This window comes from Sorex araneus, chromosome 1, assembly GCF_027595985.1.
Source record: "Sorex araneus isolate mSorAra2 chromosome 1, mSorAra2.pri, whole genome shotgun sequence".
Classification (NCBI taxonomy): Eukaryota; Metazoa; Chordata; class Mammalia; order Eulipotyphla; family Soricidae; genus Sorex; species Sorex araneus.
Window position 1 is genome coordinate 208143536 of NC_073302.1, and position 19575 is coordinate 208163110.

The window sequence follows — 19575 nt, forward strand, 5'->3', positions numbered from 1 at the left end:
CTGCACTATCACTTAGGTTAGAATGATGAAGATTTTAGAGAGCTCATCTTACCTTGTTCCTTCTAGAGATTGAAAGTATGTTTGGACAAAGTGAATGCTGCTTCTTTCAAGGATTGGGGTTATGGATCATTGGTGAGAGCACATGTCTGTCAAGTATAAGGGATTTTGAGCTCAATACCTCGCCTTGCATGTGCCCCCAGCTGTACTGCTTATAGTTCTGGTGGCCCCCACACTGTTGGGTATAGCCTTCATGGCTTCAGCACAGTTGGGTTGAATGGGCTGAGCACCAAGCCTTCAATGCCCATACCACATGGTGGAGCTTTCTAAAAAAGTCTTGAGATCCAACCCCCCACCTTCATCCCCATCCCCCAAAAGCACTGGAGAAGGAGGTTGCTAAAAAGAAAAATGCTGTGTTTTCCAACACGGCTGTATAGTGGAATGGCCTCTTGAGATTTGTTGTTGCAGGCTGCTAGCATTTGGTTTTGATGTTATTGCTGCTGTTCTGGGTTTTAAATATTTTAATGAAAAATTTTATTAGGTTTGTGGACTGCCTTGTAGCAAAGGCTTGCTTTTCAAAAAAAATTCTAATAAATGAATGAGAGACATGTATTAAGAGAATTAAAATGAAAATCCAGTTAACTCAGGCTAACTGAGTATTTTTTCAAAATCGAATCATATGTTTTCAAAAAGTGGAGTGCCTGACTAGGTCCTGGGTAAACAGATTATGCCTCTCTTTCAGAACTATTGCAAACACAAAAACTCTACTGTGTTAGTTGGTCAGGTGACAATTTGATTGTCTCTTCTTCCGAATGGAGTCTCCAGGTTTCCAAACTTTGACTAACCACACATTAGTGAAAAAAGTGATGGCTTCTTCAGAAAACTTAGCTTTGTGTAGCCTTCTTTCTCTCCAAAAGAAGTGATGAAACCTTATCCCCAGGAGCACTCTGGTTATAAATTTTATGAATAGGCTTCACCACCCAAACCTATGTAACAAAACACCTCCCATGAGCGATATAGTTCATTTTGTGAACAGTACTCTGCCTCTCAACACTGGCTTCTGATGCCTTGGGCATTTCCATAAAATATAAATGTATGCGATTCAACTAGATGTTTTTTCATAGTGGTTTAGAAATGAATTCTCAGGGCCCTGAAGATGTACAGTGAGAAATGTGACTATTTTGCAGTAGAAGGCTGTGTGTCCAACCCACATCCACCGAGTCAGACCCCAGAGCTAGCTCCTTGAGAGACCATCAGTGCTGCAACAGTGTATGTGATATCTGGCATAGTATGATGCTGTGTGTGAGCACCACAGATAATATGTGATCTCCTCTTCTCGATACAGTGGTTCATATTCCGGAGGGCAACACTTGGTGAGAGTCTGAGCACCACAGTGATGCCCCAAACACCTATAACAGAATGTGTGGGCACTGCAACTAAGGGTGTGACTCCAGGCAGCAGAGGGCACACACTGACTAAAGTACATGCCTCTTGGTGAGCACCATGGCCAAGTGCGGTGAGAACAGTAACCAAATGTGACTCCTGGTTGATACCAAAACCAACTTGGTTGTGTGAGTACCACAACCAAGCCCGTGTATGTCCCATGACAACAACAGCAAAGGGAAGGAAAAGGGGGAAGAATAAAAACACTTTCTCTATTTGGTGACATGGTACCCTCATTTGTATTGGAAAACAAAACATTAATTTCTGATGACACATATTAGATGATAACTGGAAAAAAAAACCTTTGTAAATAAAGCAGTATCTTATTAAAAAAAAGACATTGGAAACAAAATATAACTACAAAAATAAACCTGGATTACCTGAAATCCCACTAGCCAACAGTAACCATAATCAATATACCAACCTATTTCCTTCACATTCTTTTCTTCTGTGCTTATAAATGAGAATATATTTGGAAACTATTAATAGGTGTGATAGTGACTTCATGGGTTGTCTACAAACACACATACACACACACACACACACACACACACACTTACCCTCGAGGCTAAGCATCCCTGGAAGAATTCCTATTCCATATATCCTCTACTGCAGATGGACATGGTCCAGCTTCAAACAATTTTCTCCAAAGGGAAGTAAGCTCCCGTAGGGGCTCTGGGTGGCTGCAAACATGTGGCCTGTGGGCAGAATATTAGCAATTGCAAACCTGTTGTTTATGTGGTTTCTTTCATCTGATGAGTTCAAGGTGTTCTGGCATTATTTAACTTATTGTTTCTTCACAGGGGGAAGTAAGGAAGTTGTCTTTGTTAGTTCATTGTTGATGGAGGCCAAGGGGTAACCAAGGTAACTAAATCCACTGACCTAACATCTTCCTCTGCTTCCTGACTTTAAGACATTTGTGATTGCTCAGCTGCAGCCCTGGAACCATGCCCCAAGATTCTGATTCCTTCATACTGGGGTAGACCAAGTAATCTACATTTTTCCCGAAGATTCTCAGGTGTTTATGCATTTGGGAGCTGTTGCAATGAAAACCTTGTTATGGTCGTACAACTAGCTTAGTTGTTTAAATCCATATGATGATTGATATGAGCTGATCTCTAAAATTTTTGTGCTCTTTGAGACATCTGTCTTTTGGTCTTAGTGTAGTTGAGCTGGAAATCTGTATGTCTTTCTTGGCAAAGACAGTCTTCTTCCTGCTTCTGTACAGATGTTTTTCTGGACTTGTTGCTTTACCTCCCCATGTGTAGGAGTCATGGCTTTCAGACAAGAGTAGACCTGTACCTGTGCTGTTCAAGAGATGAATTCTGGGTAACACTGGGAAAGGTCAAAGTTCTTCCTGCATCCCTCTAATCACCTTTTGAACCCCCAGTTTCCTGTCTCATAGAACCTCCCAATGTACTCTATATGGCTAGTCTTCTCTAAATGTTAAGCAGATATAAAAAATTATAAGTAGGTTTAAAAATATTTTGACTTACCCCTCTCTTTAAGATACTTTAGTCCTAGGCCTGATTTCCCCAGTGGCTGCATGGTTAATCTGAACTAAAGTATTAGTAGAGAAAGGTGGATGTTTCAGCTATTAGCTATTAGCTATCTAGCACTGCAAAATGTACTAACCTTAGAGGGAGTGGATTAAAGCAGCAAATGTTAAGACCTCATAATTCCTTTTTATCTCTTCCATCCCTTTTGACTGTTGTTGCAGAGACCCACCCATTCTACCTGTCATGCTTCCTGGGGGCTTTGAACTTGGCCACCGTATTCTCCAATTTTTAGCTGCAGAGCTCCAGGTGGATGTCACCCTTGAGTGTGGTTATTGCACCTGGCTTCCAGCCAGCAGACTCCTGGGGTCTGCACCAGTGTGTGTGGGTGGCAGTTGGGGCAGACCTTTGCAGCTTCATGCTTGCAGAGTGGGGGGGGGGGGCACTTTTTGCTCCTGAGTCATCTTTCCAGGCCTCAGGTCTTAGCATTTATTTGGGTTTGGGGTTAGTGGGGATGCTTGGGTGGTTGTAGTTCACTATCTTTCACGAATGCAAACACTGGAGTCAAGTCACGGCAGAGCTCACCTAGAGTAAACGTAGGGGCAGTTTCCAAGATGGTGCTTCACAAGGCTGTTGGCAGAAGGCCTCAGTTTCTCTCCTTGTGAGCTTTCCCACAGATGGCTTAAGCGTCTGCATGGGTAGACTGCTTCCCTCAGTAGACTGCTTCCCTTTGGGCGATGCAAAAGAGTGCCAGGAGGAAGCCTTTTAGCACTAATCTCAGAAGTCAAACCCAATCACTTTTAGCTAGAAGTAGCACTGTAGCACTGTTGTCCTGTTGTTCATGGATTTGCTTGAGTGGGCAACAGTAAGGTCTCCATTGTGAGACTTGTTGTTACTGTTTTTGGCATATCGAATATGCCACGGGTAGCTTGCCAGGCTCTGTCGTACAGGCAGAATACTTTCGGTATCCTTGCTGGGCTTGCTGGGCTCTCTGAGAGGGATGGAGAAATCAAACTCGGGTCGGCCGTGTGCAAGGCAAACACCCTACCCACTGTCCCTTAGCTCCAGTCCCTTAGCTAAGTAAGTCACTAAATACAGTTTGGACTATATTTAGAGAGAGAGCAGGAGAGAGTGGGAGAGTGGTGTGTGTGTGTGTGTGTGTGTGTGTGTGTGTGTGTGTGTGAGCGTGTGTGTGTGTGTGTGTGTGTGTGTGTATGAGAAACTGAGGTCCATGTTTTGGAAGAATTTATGGATATATTTAAAATGATCACAGGAGATAACCCTTTTGTATATGAATCCTTCCAGATAGCATATTTGCATATTAATGAGGCCTCCAGCTGTTCAAGGCTTAACAAATTCTAAATCTCCCTTCTCTGACCTATGCACTTTAGAAAGGGAATAAAGGGATCATTTCAGTCTCTGATATTTTAATACCCCCCTCTGAGGTATGCCCACAGGCACATGTATTTGAAGACACACACACTCCACACTCACACACGCGCGCACGCGCACACACACACACACACACACACACACACACACACAATCACCCTTGCTGGTTTTGGATGGGGTCCACATCTGGTGAGTCATCTGACCACAGATGCAAGCAAAACTTTCTCTCCCACAAGCCAGCCCCACCCCCATTCCCAGTCAGGTACTGGTCTTGCTGGTTTCTGACTTTAAGGTTGAAAGCTGCATCTTCGTAATCCTATCCTTTGTCCTGAATCTGGCCTCGAAGAAAAGAAGAGCAAGAATTGGAATGACTTTTGTAAGGAGGAGGAAAATCTTTTCCTTCCGCCTATGTATTCAGGAATTGTGATATCCCCTATATCCTAGCAACAGCTTTGGAGGTGAGGCAACGCTTTGTGAGAATCAAAGCAAGTCTGACTGCAGAAGCACGAGTATTGAAAAGGCCTTTGAAAGATGAAAAAACTGCCAATTATGTGTCTTTAAATTGGAATCCATCCAAGCCCTCCCTGAAGGAATTCCATTTTCTTGGTGTCTGAGCAGGCATGGGAAAGAAAGAAGGAAGCTAGGAACAAGGCTTGGAAGGTCCGAGTGCGAGTGCATGGAGTGACAAAGAAAGATCTTTTTGCCAGATTAGGCTAGTGAAATGTGATGGGTAGATAAACCAAAGGTTATGGTTTTGTCATGCTTCATTCAGGACATCACGAATTAAAGGCTTGTAAATCACCTGCAAATATGCCATTAACCAGTGGTAAAGTGAAAGAAGAAAGCTGCTCTCTGTAGGTCAAAAATGCAAAGGAAATTGCCCTAGGAGCTTCTTAGTTTGATGTAGTCCCATTTGTTTATGTTTGCTTGCACTTGCATGGTCAGTGCTGTTTCACCCTCAAAGATGCTTTTAGCTTCAATGTCATCGAGGGTTCTACCTACATTTTCCTCTATGTATCTTATAGATTCATGTCTGATATTGAGGTCTTTAATTCACTTTCATCTGACTTTTGTGCCTGGCATTAGACAGAGGTCAGAGTTCATTTTTTTGCAGGTAGCTATCCAGTTTTTTCAGCATCACTTGTTGAGGCTTTCCTTGTTCCACTTCACATTTCTTGCTCCTTTGTCATAACACAGCAGGTAGGGTGTTTGTCTTGCACGCAGACGACCTAGGTTCGATTCCTCTGCCCCTCTCAGAGAGTCCAGCAAGCTACTGAGAGTATCCCGCCCACACAGCAGAGCCTGGCAAACTCCCCATGGCATATTCAATATGCCAAAAACAGTAACAACAAGTCTCACAATGGAGACGTTACTGGTGCCTGCTCAAGCAAATTGATGAACAACGGGATGACAGTGCTATAGTGCTTGTCAAGGATTAAGTGGCCATATATTTGGGGGTCAGTGACAGGATATTCAACTTTGTTCTGGAGAAGAAATGAACAGAAGTTTCCTCAAAAAAGAAATACAAATGGCCAAAAGACACATGAAAAAAAGCTCCACATCATTAGTCATCAGGGAGATGCAAATATAAACAATGAGATACCATCTCACACCACAAAGACTGGCACACATTCAAAAGAGCAAAAGCAACCAGTGCCGGCGTGGATGTGGGGAAAAAGGGATGCTCTTTCACTGTTGGTGGGAATGCCAAATGGTCCAGCCTTTCTGGAAAACGATATGGACAGTCCTTCAAAAATTAGAAATTGAGTTTCCATATGATCCTGAAATACCACTTCTGGGAATATATCCCGAGAATGCAAAAAAGCATAGTAGAAATGACATCTGTACCTATGTGTTCATTGCAGCACTGTTCACAATTGCCAAAATCTGGAAACAACCCGAGTGCCCTAGAACAGATGACTGGTTAAAGAAACTTTGGTACATCTACACAATGGGATACTATGCAGCTGTTAGGAGAGATGAAGTCATGAAATTTGCTTATAAATGGATAGACATGAAGAGTATCATGTTAAGTGAAATGAGTCAGAAAGAGAAGGACATCGGGGGCTGCACAGCAGGTAGGGCATTTGCCTTGCACTCGGCCGACCCGGGTTTGAATCCTAGCATCCCATATGGTTCCCTGAGCACCACCAGGGGTGATTCCTGAGTGCATGAGCCAGGAGTGAACCCTGTGCATTGCTGGGTGTGACCCAAAAAGCAAAAAAAAAAAAAAAAAGAAAGAGAAGGACAGACATAGAAGGACTGCACTCATTTGTGGAGGATAGAATAACATCACATGAGGTCGACACCCAAGGACAGTACATTCAAGGGCCAAGAGGATTGCCCCATAGCTGGAAGCCTGCTTCATGAGCAGAGGGGGGAAGGCAGATAGAATAGAGAAGGGATCACTAAGAAATTGATGGCTGGAGGAATCAGTTGGGATGGGAGATGTGTGCCAAAAGTAGACAATGGACCAAACATGATGACCTCTCAGTGTCTGTGTTGCAAATCATGATGCCCAAATGTGGAGAGAGAGTATGGGGAATATTGTCTGCCATGGAGGCAGGGAGAGGGTGGGAAAGGGGGAATATACCAGGGATATTGGTGGTGGGGAATGTGCAGGGATGGGTGTTTGATTATTGTGTGATTGTAACCCAAACATGAAAGCTTGTAACTATCTCATGGTAAAAAAAAAAGAAGAAGAAAGAAATTGCCCTAGAAAGAGGCTCATGTTCCAAACCATCTTCTTTCTAGCTCCACTGCAGAAGACCTGCTTTTATAAACCCCTTTAAATAAAGACCTCATTATTATAAGAGATATGAGAACAGTGTTACTGATAATAAAGTGGCATGTTTTCATGTCTTCCTAGGACAAAGCTGGAATCTAACTTGGTTTGTTATTTTATTTGGGTGTATTGATGAGAGATGTAAATTAGGATGAGCAGGTGGCACTACGTACTTTTATTATAAAGCATCCTTTTCTGAGTGGTTACTAAGTTCCAGTTATCAAAGCAAGACCTACTCCATGCGTTATTTGATTCAACCACTATTTTCTAATGGTTGAACACAGAGAGATAGTTTATTATTAGCTCTGAATTTTATAGGTGAAAAAATAGGGATTTCAGGCCAGTTGGGTGAGTCCAAGGCCACACACTAGTAAACCCCCAAAATAGAGCTTAAATTCAGCTGTCAGTCTTTACACACTTTACTTTGCTTATAACCCTGTTGCTTAATGTGGGAAGGTTGTAAAAGTCTCCACTTCCCACAACGGATTGCTCTAAGCTTTTCTGGAAAGCAGTGAAATGGCTCTTGCCTTTTTCTCAGTGTCTTAATCTGTTAAATGGGCTAATGACTGGGTATATGTAAGAATCAAATGATATGTTTGTGTTTTATTTTTTTTTATAATTTATTTATTTTTAATTAGAGAATCACCGTGAGGGTACAGTTACAGATTTATACACTTTTGTGCTTATACTTCCCTCATACAAAGTTCGGGAACCCATCCCTTCACCAGTGCCCATTCTCCACCACCCGTAAAACCGGCGTCCCTCCCACCCTCCCCACTCCCATCTCCCCCCCACCCCACCCTGCCACTGTGGCAAGGCATTCCCTTCTGTTCTCTCTCTCTAATTAGCTGTTGTGGTTTGCAATAAAGGTGTTGAGTGGCCACTGTGCTCAGTCTCTAGCCCTCATTCAGCCCGCAACTCCCTTCCCCCACATGGCCTTCGACTACAATGTAGTTGGTGATCGCTTCTCTGAGTTGCCCTTTCCCCGGAACGTGAGGCCAGCCGCGAAGCCATGGGGTCAACCTCCTGGTACTTATTTCTACGGTTCTTGGGTATTAGTCTCCCACTCTGATATTCTATATACCATAGATGAGTGCAGTCTTTCTATGTCTGTCTCTCTCTTTCTGACTCATTTCACTCAGCATGAAACTTTTCATGCCCATCCACTTAACTACAAAATTCTTGACTTCCTTTTTTCTAACAGCTGCATAGTATTCCATTGTATAGATGTACCAAAGTTTCCTCAACCAGTCATCCGTTTTGGGGCATTCGGGTTTTTTCCAGATTCTGGCTATTGTAAACAGTGCTGCGATGTTTGTGTTTTATTTTAAACTTTTGGGCTATACCCTTCAATTCTCAGGGACTGGTGCGTATGGGTTGCTCTGTGGACCATATGGTGCTGGGGGTCAATTTTGAGGATCTAGTTTGCAAAACAAGCTCTCTAGTCCCTCAAATGAGATAGATTAGAGCATTTCTCAAATTGTAAAAAGCAATTTAAATATCAGGCCTTATGCTCTCATTTAACCTAGAATCTATTTAGAATAGTCAGCTCAGCTGGTGAAATATCGTCCCTAATGCATTTTACTGTGGTATGTTTACAGAGGGCAAATGATACTGGTGATTTGCATCTCGTAAGATTTGTGTGTGTATTGTGGGGGGTGGAGGGGGGAGGGGGAGGGAGGAAGCTGGAATGGGTGGGGGCAAGGGGAGGGGTTTTGGTCACACCTGGTGGTGCTCAGGGGTTTTTTCGGGCTCTGTGCTCTCAGGAGTGACCCCTGGTGGTATTCATGGAACCACACAGGGGTGGGGATTGAAATGGGATCAGTAGCATGAAAAGCAGGCTATTTGTCTCATATTATCTCTCCAGCCCTACTTCTTTTTGGGGGGTAAGTGGGCCCACACCCAGCAGTTCTCAGGGCTGACTCCTGACTCTGTACGTACTCTGCTCAAGAAGTACATCTGACAAGCTTGTGGGACCATATGAGGTGGTGGGGATTGAGCCTGGCTGACTGCACACAAGGCAAGAACCCTACCTGCTGTACTATGTCCATTTCTTGAGGGCTGGAGAACATTAGAGCTGGCTGAGATTGGCACAGCAAAGGTTTCTATGTGTTGAGGCATTTGAGTAACAAATCACTATATTCACTAAATAAGCAGTCTCCCATTTTCAAATATTAAACTCTACAAGTGACAAAAGAAGTGTTAGGATGATTATTGAGTACAAGAGGCATGGGTGATCCAGAGATTCAAGTACAAAAGGAAAAACAATTTAGCCTCCTCTCTCCACATTGATTCGTGTTGGAAAAGAGCAGTGTGCAATGAAGTAATTGAACAAATAACCTGAGATGTTTATGAGATAAAATTTCATTGAGAGAATAACAAATGTAAAATATTTATCCTTGTGCTCTTCACCATTGTCTATTTTGGATAAAATTGTCATGTGAATTAATAATGAAGAAGATAGCACAGCACCATCATTCTTAAGAACATGGCTTGCATTTCTATTCCTTTATCATTTTAGATTTTTACTTTTGTTTATTCATCTTCTACAGTGCTATCTAATATGATAAGGGAGCAATCAAAATTCTTCTGGAGGAATTCAGGAATTTTCCATGCATAGAGGTAGATAAAAAGACTTAAATTTACAATTATGTTGGAGTCCCACACGCAGAAATTCTGAATCCTAGTGCTTCCTGTTGTTTCATTTTCACAGGAGAGAAATCAAAATCTCCCTGAATGAAATGCAGAGAAAGGAGTCATGCCAGAACCAACGGCCCTGTCCCATAGAACGCAATTTTGTTCAGCCCTCTTGTCCTCACACAGGGGCCTCCTCACGCTTTGGCCAGCTGCTCACCCAGCTTCTCTGCCTCTGCATTGCCTTCTGGGCACAGGCCGGTGTCTGTCACAGACTGGTGGCTACCTGGAAGTCAGCACACAATGGGAGTGAGGATTGTAAAGTATTTCAAAACTCCTTAAGCATTTTTTCAGGTCACAACATTTGCATTGGCTTCATTCCCTGCCCACCTAATCATCATCCTACTCTCCTCTACCAGACAACATGTACAAATGCCGACGGTCACAGTCTACCTCAATTATCCTAAAGCCCCTTGTTCCAGGGAAACAGAGCAAGAAGGCTGAGTGGTCTTGGCTCATTTTTTTTCCTGGGAATTTGCCATCCTTTTTCCCCTCTCCTACCCAGACTGCCTATAGTCACCTGAGGTTTTTTTTTTTTTTTTTTTTTTTTTTTTTTTTTTTTTGAGGCTGGGCTGGATGGAAGTACATAGGAGCATGTACCCATGTGTAATTGCAAGGGTCAAGATGGTGAGGTCAGAGCTGGATTCTCCCAGGATGCCGGATGGTGGTGAACAAGGTAGGAAGTGAGGCTGGTTTGTGTGCCTATGAGCAGGGAAAAGTGCAGGACTGAAAATCTCCAATATGCATGCTCCCTCAGTCTCCAGAGAACTCGTCACCTCTATCAGCAATACCTGGAGACTTAAGTTCTACTCCAAACCAGGGTCCTTGGAACTGCTGTTGAAATAAAAGTCTATCTCCCCCAAATTTCAGAGCAGACAAATTAGAGGGTGTGGGATAGCTCCTGGATAATAGAGGAGGGTCCCAGTCTGCTAACATTCTCTCCAGGGATCCTGGAACTGGAGGGAGAGCATGTTTGCTTTTAGAGCTGATGAGTGGTAATTGGCTGGGCTTCTGTAAAGTGCTAGAGATTAAACACCCAAGATCATTAAGACCATTTTTATTCATCTAAGTGCTTAAACAAATTAGAATCAGAAAAAGGGCTGAGTGATAGTGCAAGGGGTAAGGCACTGGAACTTGCGGATGGCCTGTTTTGGTTTGGTACCCAGCACTGTGTATTGTTGTAAACTTGAACACCACCAGTGCTCACTTCTGAGCCCATAATTCTCATTGCCCGGAGCTTGCAAGTGACTGAAAGTAAAGAACTGGGGTTTATAATTGAAAAGCCTAGAGAAGAGGATGATGTTGGAACTCTTATGGAAGTGTTGAGGTCACCCAGACTCTCGGTGGTACTAGCAGAACTTGATAGCAAAGCCTTCTGGAAATACCCCTGTGAGGGTAAAGGGCAATAAGATCTGAGATATGTTAAATTATACCCAATCTCTATAACAATCCAGACTGTGCTCAGGAGATTCAATCCACTCTATATTCAATCCACTCTATTAAGTGATGCCAGGCAAGGCAGTGATTAGGGGAAGATTAACAGAAGACACAGTGCTTGAGCTCCTCCTGAAAGCAGCAAATTTTTTTGATGAACTGGCCTAAGAGGGTGTGTGTGAGGAGAGAGGAATAGAGTATAGAGGAAACAAAGCCTGGACAAGGCATCGTGGGTTGCGTAGAACCTCTCTTGCTACGTAACTGTTGCACTTGGTAGCTATCAACTCTGCATATATGTATATGGCCTATTCATGTAAACCGCATTAAGAGGCTTGCTCTAATGGCATGCAGCCTTTGACACCCAAAGACAGATGTCATGTCAGCACAAATAGAGTAATTTCAAAAATGGGCCAGGTTTCTGAGAAATTTACTTCTGAATTTCAGATACAGGCAAATGTAGTAATGTATGGAAATAAAGAGGCATTTCTAGATCCTTACCTCTCAGTATCTTATTGCCAAGATGTTCATTATTTATTTATTTTGAGATATAGAGATGTGGCTTTGAAATTTAATAATCAAGAAAGCTAACTTGCTTGCCTTGATCCAACAATTTTGGGCAAATAACTCAACTTGGGCATCTGAAAGAGCATGTGAATTAGATAGAGATGTCTCCCAGAATGTAGCTTGACATGTGTCAGTGTTCAGGCAATTTCAATGAGTCCTTAGTAATCATTTAGTGAACATTGATCTGTGTTTCAATAGAATCAAATAGGAGAATGTGTCCACCAATACTAACTCCCACCACTGTTTCCTCAGAACTGACCCTGGCCTGGCTCAGTACTTTTGAGATGCTGACAGATGAAATAACTCTACCTGATATTATACTAGTTACTGTGTCTAGAAAAGATGGGTCCTAGAGTTCTTTGATGAGTGGGTTAGAAAGTTGGCTTAGAGAACTTGCTTTAAAAGAGTCTTTTAAAACAGAATAAAAAGACTTTAATGTTTTGGAGAGAAAAGAAAAGGTGACTTTTATGTGCTTCTTAATGCATATGTGTAGCTTTGAATGGATTTAATATAGAACTCAAGAACAGAAGATTAAGAAATTAAGGATCATGATGCTTAAAATAGACGCCACTGTTTTTTTCTCACTTTAAGCAAAGCAATCTGCTAGGCAGGTGAGATTTCTGAAATGATAACAATAAAGTACCCTGAAGCTTGGGATGCTGTTCTTCTACCAGTAAATATTTCCAAATGGACTCTTGATGAATATTTTAAATTTTAACCCAGTTACTTGTAGATAAGCACAAATAGGGAAAGCAATTTTCAGATGCCCTTCACTGCCCATGCACACGAAGGGTAAGGGACTGAGATGCATTTAATTTTCTTAATCTCCAAAAATCAAATCAGTGCCCAATTTTCTGTTTTCTTTTTTCAAGTTACAGTTCTGTCTTTTGTTTTTGAAATCAGTGACAGCTAGGAAGGGAAAAAATATCCTGGGTGTTTATATAAGCTAATTGCTTTTATTTCTTCATTAGATAACTTTCTTCTCTCATTTGCTGTAACTTACACTGAGCCATAAACAGAGATATGGGGTTAAATTCCAGTGAGGTTAGGATGCGTCGTGGACAAGCAGACTCCTATGTATGTTGTGTTTGAAATGGACCCTTTATCTGTGCACAAACTTCGTTTCTCAGGAGAAAACAGTGTTCACCTCTTAGAAGTCTAGTAATGTTGTTTACATGTTCCTGCCTAGGATTCTATCTTCTTAACTACTATATTTAAATTCCTTAAAGGTTCTCTGTTCCTTTCTACATCTTTAGCTGTATCTTGCTATTGCTTACACTGGCTAAATAGATGTTTGTACAATCAATCAAAGATATGTTAGGAGGGGAAAATAATGTAGCTCTGCCCTGCAAATAAACTATATGCTTTGATTTGAAGACTATCTTAAACTCACGGTCTCTCAATATATTTCTATATATCCAAATGCTAGAAACTTAGAAGCAATATCTGCTTATATAAAGGGTCAGTTTCAGATAGAATATATATATTGTATAGTCAAATAAATCTGAAGATGTTAAAAGAAATAAATATTTCTTTGGTTTGTATTTTAAATTTTGTACTTAGAGTCAGAGAGATGGTGGAGAAAATAAGCCTTGCACACAGCTGACCGCTGTTTTATCTCTGGCATCACGTAGTACCCTGAGCCCACTAGGCGTGATCCCTGAACTCAGAGTCAGGGATAAGACCTGAGCACAGACAGGTGTTGGCACACTTAAAATGTTACCATGATTTGTAACACTGCTAATGATAGGACTCCATGCTTACTGCACTGCGACCCCAAACCCTCTACCAGAGAGACGGCTTTCTCCATAACTGTCCTAGGGTCTCCCTCTGAAACTCATCTCCCCACCCCGTCTCCCTGCCTTAGTAACTCAGTTCTGTAGATCAGTTAGTTCTCTGGTTCTATTGCCTTTGGCCATTTGTTATTCTCTTATTATGCTTTATTTTGCTGTTGTAGTTTTGTTTTTGGTCCACACACAGTTGTGCTCAGGGCTTATTCTAACTCAGCACTCAGGAATCACTCCTGGTGTTCTTGGGGTATAATATGGGGTGCCAGGGATTGAACCCAGGCGGAACATGTGCAAGGCAAGTGCCTTACCTCCTGCTGTTCTACTCCTCCCACTTCTTCTATGCTTTTTTTTGCTTTTTGAGTCACACCCGGCAATGCACAGGGGTTACTTCTGGCTCTGCACTTGGGGATCACCCCTGGCGGTGCTAAGGGGACCATATAGGATACTGGGAATCAAACCCGGGTTGGCTGTGTGCAAGGCAAATGCCCTACCCACTGTGCTATTGCTCCAGCCCCCCTCTATGCTTTTTTAATATCCCACACAGATGAGAAATAATTCTGCATCTACCATTCTTCTGATTTCACTAAGCATGATACCCCCTAATTTAATTCATGTAGTGGCAAGCTGCATAGTTTTATCTTTTCTTATAGCTGAGTAGTACTCCATTGTGTATATATATGTATATATATATGTATATATATCTATATATCTTCCCCATGATTTCTAACCTAGTCATCTGTCTTGGACACTTTGGTGATTTCCAGATACTGAGTATTGTAGATAATCCTGCAGTACTGTCAGTATCATTTCTAAAATTTCGGGGCCTTTCGGGTGGATACCTAGAAGTGGAATTTCTGTGTGTCAGATGGAAGCTCAATTCTTAGTTTTTTTTTGAGGAGTGACTAAATTATTTTCCAAAAAGATTGAACCAGTCAACATTCTTTTAGAGTTATTTTATTGTTGCTGTTTTTCTCAGAAAGTAACTATTAAAACAAAATTTTGCAAGGAATGGAAACTTATGGTCATGATACATAAGCAGATACATTTTGAATGAGAAGTCTAGTGGAGAGCAGATAAAGTTGGGATGTTGCTAGCTTAGAAAGTCTTAAGCAAGAGGGCAGGTGGGAAGAGGCTGCCGAGAGGCAGTAAGATCGTATCCGAAGAAGTATATTTGGCATTTTTCATTAGATTTCCGGAATAATATGCAGAGATTTAAAAAACTCTGGGTAACTAGAAAATCTGGCCTGTTGAGTTTTATAGTGCAATTGAAGGCCTGCATTCAGAAGTGCCAGCTCACATACCATAAACACCACCCTACTCTGTGTTCAGCCACTTCTCTTTGCTGTCCTGACAATTGCTCCCAACAGACTCAAGGGAGCTGTAGTTCAGATAGATGAGCTCTAACCTATGAAAAATATTCATCTTCCTGTGTTAGCCAGAGTTGATTCTGTACGGATGAGGAATTAAAAACAAAGACCATTCACTTCCTTTAAGATCCTCTTTAGACTTCAGTAGGCTGTAAAGATAGAGGATCCTTGGGGACCCTTAGCACTCCTAGAACTTTCTAAAGAGAAAGAAAGCTCTGCTATAGAATCACTGTGTCCCAAGATTCCAACCCCCTTTTCCCACGACCCTCCTGTCACTGCCTTTGCCTTGATAGCAGGTAGCAAGGGACTCAGATATAAAGGGTTGGTTTCATTTCTTCTGCTTGCCCTTTGAGTTCCTAATTAGGAGTTTCTCAAGTCACACAAAATGAATGTTGCTCGACAACATGTTCTGAAACAGACATGCCAATCAAAGGTGTAGCTTTTGGAGAATAAATAATATTTAATGAGTTTCTCTGGTGAAAATCCATGAGACTCTAAAGTAAAAGTTAATCCAAAATTTCCTTTTGATAATTTCAGTGGGAGGAATATTGCCTTTTGGTAATGTCAGTGGGAGAAACAAAAGAGAAGGTAGGCAAGAGTGAGCAAGAGGAAAAGGGGTAGGCTGCCCTGGGCACTGCTACAGTATCCTGATCTTGCAACATTTTTTATTACTGAAAGTTCAAGGGTTGGGGTTGAGGTAACTATAATTTAATGTAATAATCAAAATCTATCCTAATAAAAAGATATCACCTTGGAACTTATTTCAATGACATATCTTTGGATTTGTTTTTTGGTTTAGGGGCCATACTTAGTGGTGCTTCGGGTTTATTCCTGGCTCTGCTCTCAGAATCACGCCTGGTATTGCCCAGGGGACCATATGCTATGCTGGGACTGGAATCAAGATCGACTTAACTCTGGTACTTCTGCTCTATTTTTGGTTATGTTTTGGGGCCGTATCTGGTGGTGTCAGGGGCTGCTCTTGGCACAGTGCTCAGGTATTGAAACCAGTGTTCCTACATGTAAAAGCACACTATCCAGCCCTTTGAACTACTTTCTCAGCCTTGATATTGCACATCTTTTTTGAAGAGGGAGAATGGAGTCCTCTCCTGACACACATGTTACAATTAGAAGAGAAACAGCCTACTTCATTTGGGCTATTTTTGAGAGATTTTGAAATGAGATAACGTGAAAAAAACCTTACTTTTCATTCCGACAGCTCTTTATTTTTAAATATTGCCCTAACTTATATAATTTTCATCGCCTCTGTGTGTGTGTGTGTGTGTGTGTGTGTGTGTGTGTGTGTGTAAAATATATCCTTTATGTCAACCTTCTATCTCTTCTCCACTGAACAGACATTTGCTCTCATTTTTAAGGCACTGTGCTTTGGACTCAGTAAAACAGAGTAAATATTCTCTGTCCTTAATCATGAGGTTCTCTTCTCCTGAAGAAACAGTTGGTTTCTTTTTATTTTGAATTTTAGATTTTTCACTTCCTTGAGAGTAAAAACTGGCATTATATGCCCAAATGTTTTTAACAAAAGTAAGACACAGTATAGTCTCAGCAAAAGCTGATGCCTTCGAATGTGATGTCTTCTTTGATATCATGAATTTTCTTTCACAGTGTTCCTTCTATAAGCCTTATTGAATAAGCTCCAGAAAGCAACTTACGCTGAGGTCTGTAAGGCTCTATGTGGAATGGTATATCTCAAAGATGTCCACATCTCATCTCTGGAACTGTCAAATACATGTCCTTCATAGCAGAGAGGATTTGAGGTTACCAGTTAGCTGACCTTAAAATAAGGGATTATCCTCTTTTAGCTATCTGGGCTAGGCTAGGCTAGTGGACTCACAGTGATCCAGAAGAGCAGAAAATTGAGGTAGAAAGTGTCAGAGAGGAAATTAGCTTTTTTTTTTTTTGCTAGTTTGGTTGAAGGAAGTACACTTCTGAGGACTCAGAAGATACAAGAGAAAAGGAAATAGATTCTTCCCTGCATCCTTCAGAAAGGAACATAGTCCTAATCATATCTCATTTTAGCTCTTGAAGACCAATTTTGGACTTCTGACTTTTAGATCTGTAATATTCTTTTATGTTATTCTCAGCTCATAATTTGTGCTAATAAATTGCAGCAACAAGAACAAAAAATAACACATGTAAACAAAAAGTTCCCCAGAATAGACTATTTCATTAATTCCCTTCTGGACTTATCAGATTCCTCAAATTGTCAGTCTGAATTTCCCAGATTATTTCCATATTAAAACCTCACTGATACCCTTCCTACCTCAAATTCTATGTCATCAGCTATACATTTTTCTACATTTTCAAGTTATTTTCTCTAAAAATTATCTGTGTGTATGGTCAGAGGGATGACTAAAGGACTAGGGCATGTAGTTTGCAGGTGGAGGTCACAGGTCTGATCTCTGGCAACACCTGGTCACCTGAGCACCACTGGGAGTGATTCCTGAGCACTGCCAAGTGTGCCCTCCCATTCTCCCCATCAAGAATAAAAAGTGTGAGATAAACCAATAAAATTTAATGCAACAGGTTACTGATGTGATCCCATTTCTCATATTACAGTTGATCTTTAAGATACAATCATTTGTTACATGTTGGGTAGTTTCAAATAATAGTTTGCATAGTTATCTGAAAAATCTATCAAAATTCTTTTATTTTCTAACTGCCATTCAAGGCTGGTTTTTATTCAAATACTTCAACAAATTTCAACAGATTGAGTAAGAAAGTAGGTAGGAGAATCCTGCTGTTTGCATCGTAAGAGATAATAAAATGGTTTGTGAAGATGAAAAATGTCAACAATCAAAGTTTTGTTTTTGATAAAGTATTTTACTTTTATTAATACATAATCCATTGTTATTTTATAGCATTACCCAAATTTTGACAAATATTTATTAAACTTTCTAATATACTAAGGACCAACAGATAGAACTCATGTGCAAAAGATTTTTGGAGGTTCTATAATTTATAAGGTTTATAAAGGAGTCCTGAGGATAAATATTTGAGTCTTGTAAACATAGAAATAACTGAAAATAAGCTCCAGATTTTAATTTATGTTAGAGAAATTCTATCTGAAATTAGTGCTGTCATAATCCCATGAATGATAGTAATCAGAAAAATATAGATGAAAATACCAGGTAGAATCATTTCTTACTACTCACACTTTGACAAATCTTAATAAATCTGATAGTGTAATGTTTTGTTTAAGTGAGTAAAAGTGAGAATTTTCATTTATGTGTTACTAGAAACTTGAGTGGTGACAGCAAATTGGCAAATCTTGTTTAGTCAAAAATATTTTTCATAACTATTTTTTGTCTTGTTTTAATTTTCTGTGGTGGATCAAATTTAAGACCCTCTACATAGTATGTGCTTTAATACTGATCTATATTCCCAGCTCCTCCATAGATTTTTGTCCATATTCCAGAGACTCTCTTACTCTTCTGCTTGAGATAAACTAACATATATTTCCATTGCTAGTCATCTCTGTGATACTAAACAAATGCAAGCGCTCATCATCAAGTAATGTGATCTCATATTACTGTTGACTCTTGAATGTATATTTAGGTATTTAAAATATAGCACTAGAGCAAATTAAAGAACAATATATGTATGGTTTAATATAATTTATGTGTGTCTTAAAAGATACAGCAAGGGACTGGAGCAATAGCACAGCAGGTAAGGCGTTTGCCTTGAGCATGGCCAACCCGGGTTCAATTCCCAGCATCCCATATTGTCCCCCAGCATCGCCATCAGTAATTTCTGAGTACAGAGCCATGAGTAACCCCTGTGCATCGCTGGGTATGACCCAAAAAACAAAAAACCAAAAATGCAGCAAATATATGTGTTTGGTTGAACTATAAGATTACATTCTTTAGGGTGGGAACATTGTTGAAGATAGCAAATCTACATTACTTAAATTAAATACCTAGAGGTTTAAGAAATAACCTTGAGGTTTAAGAAATAACCTTGAATTGATGACACTAAATTGTACCAAGGAAGAAGATAGGCTGATATATGAGAAGGAACTTCAACTTTATATGTAATATATAATTTCTTTTTAAAAAATAATAGCAATTAAAAAAGACAAAATGGCAAAACTGTAAATGTTCTAAATAGCAGACATTTGAGAAAAAATGTAACTGTTATAACTTTCTTTTAAAACATTGAATTGTCCAAAAGAAGATAAAATGAGCCTACCACTTTTTTTTTGCAGTCCAGGATATAACTGAGGATATGCAAATAGCCAATGGAAGGATTCGGGAAAATGCATTCCCTTAATCAGAGGAGCAGCTTAGAGCACCTTCAGGTCATTTGGCAGCTGGTTGTGCCAAAATAACAATTTTTTTAGAATCCCTATAGATGAGGACTACAGATTTCTTTAGAATCTCTATAACTCTCAGTACCTAATTTGTTTCACAAAGGACTGATATATAGGGCTAGTAAAGAAATATTTCTGTCTATATAATTCATCATATTCGCTTCAGCAAAACTAAAAATATTGACATCTATTCAGTCATTCTAAGAGGGTTCATTTGGATAATTTTCATCTGCACTGGGAAAGACAAAATTCTGCTTTATAAGCAATCAGTAAAACAAGAAAGAAA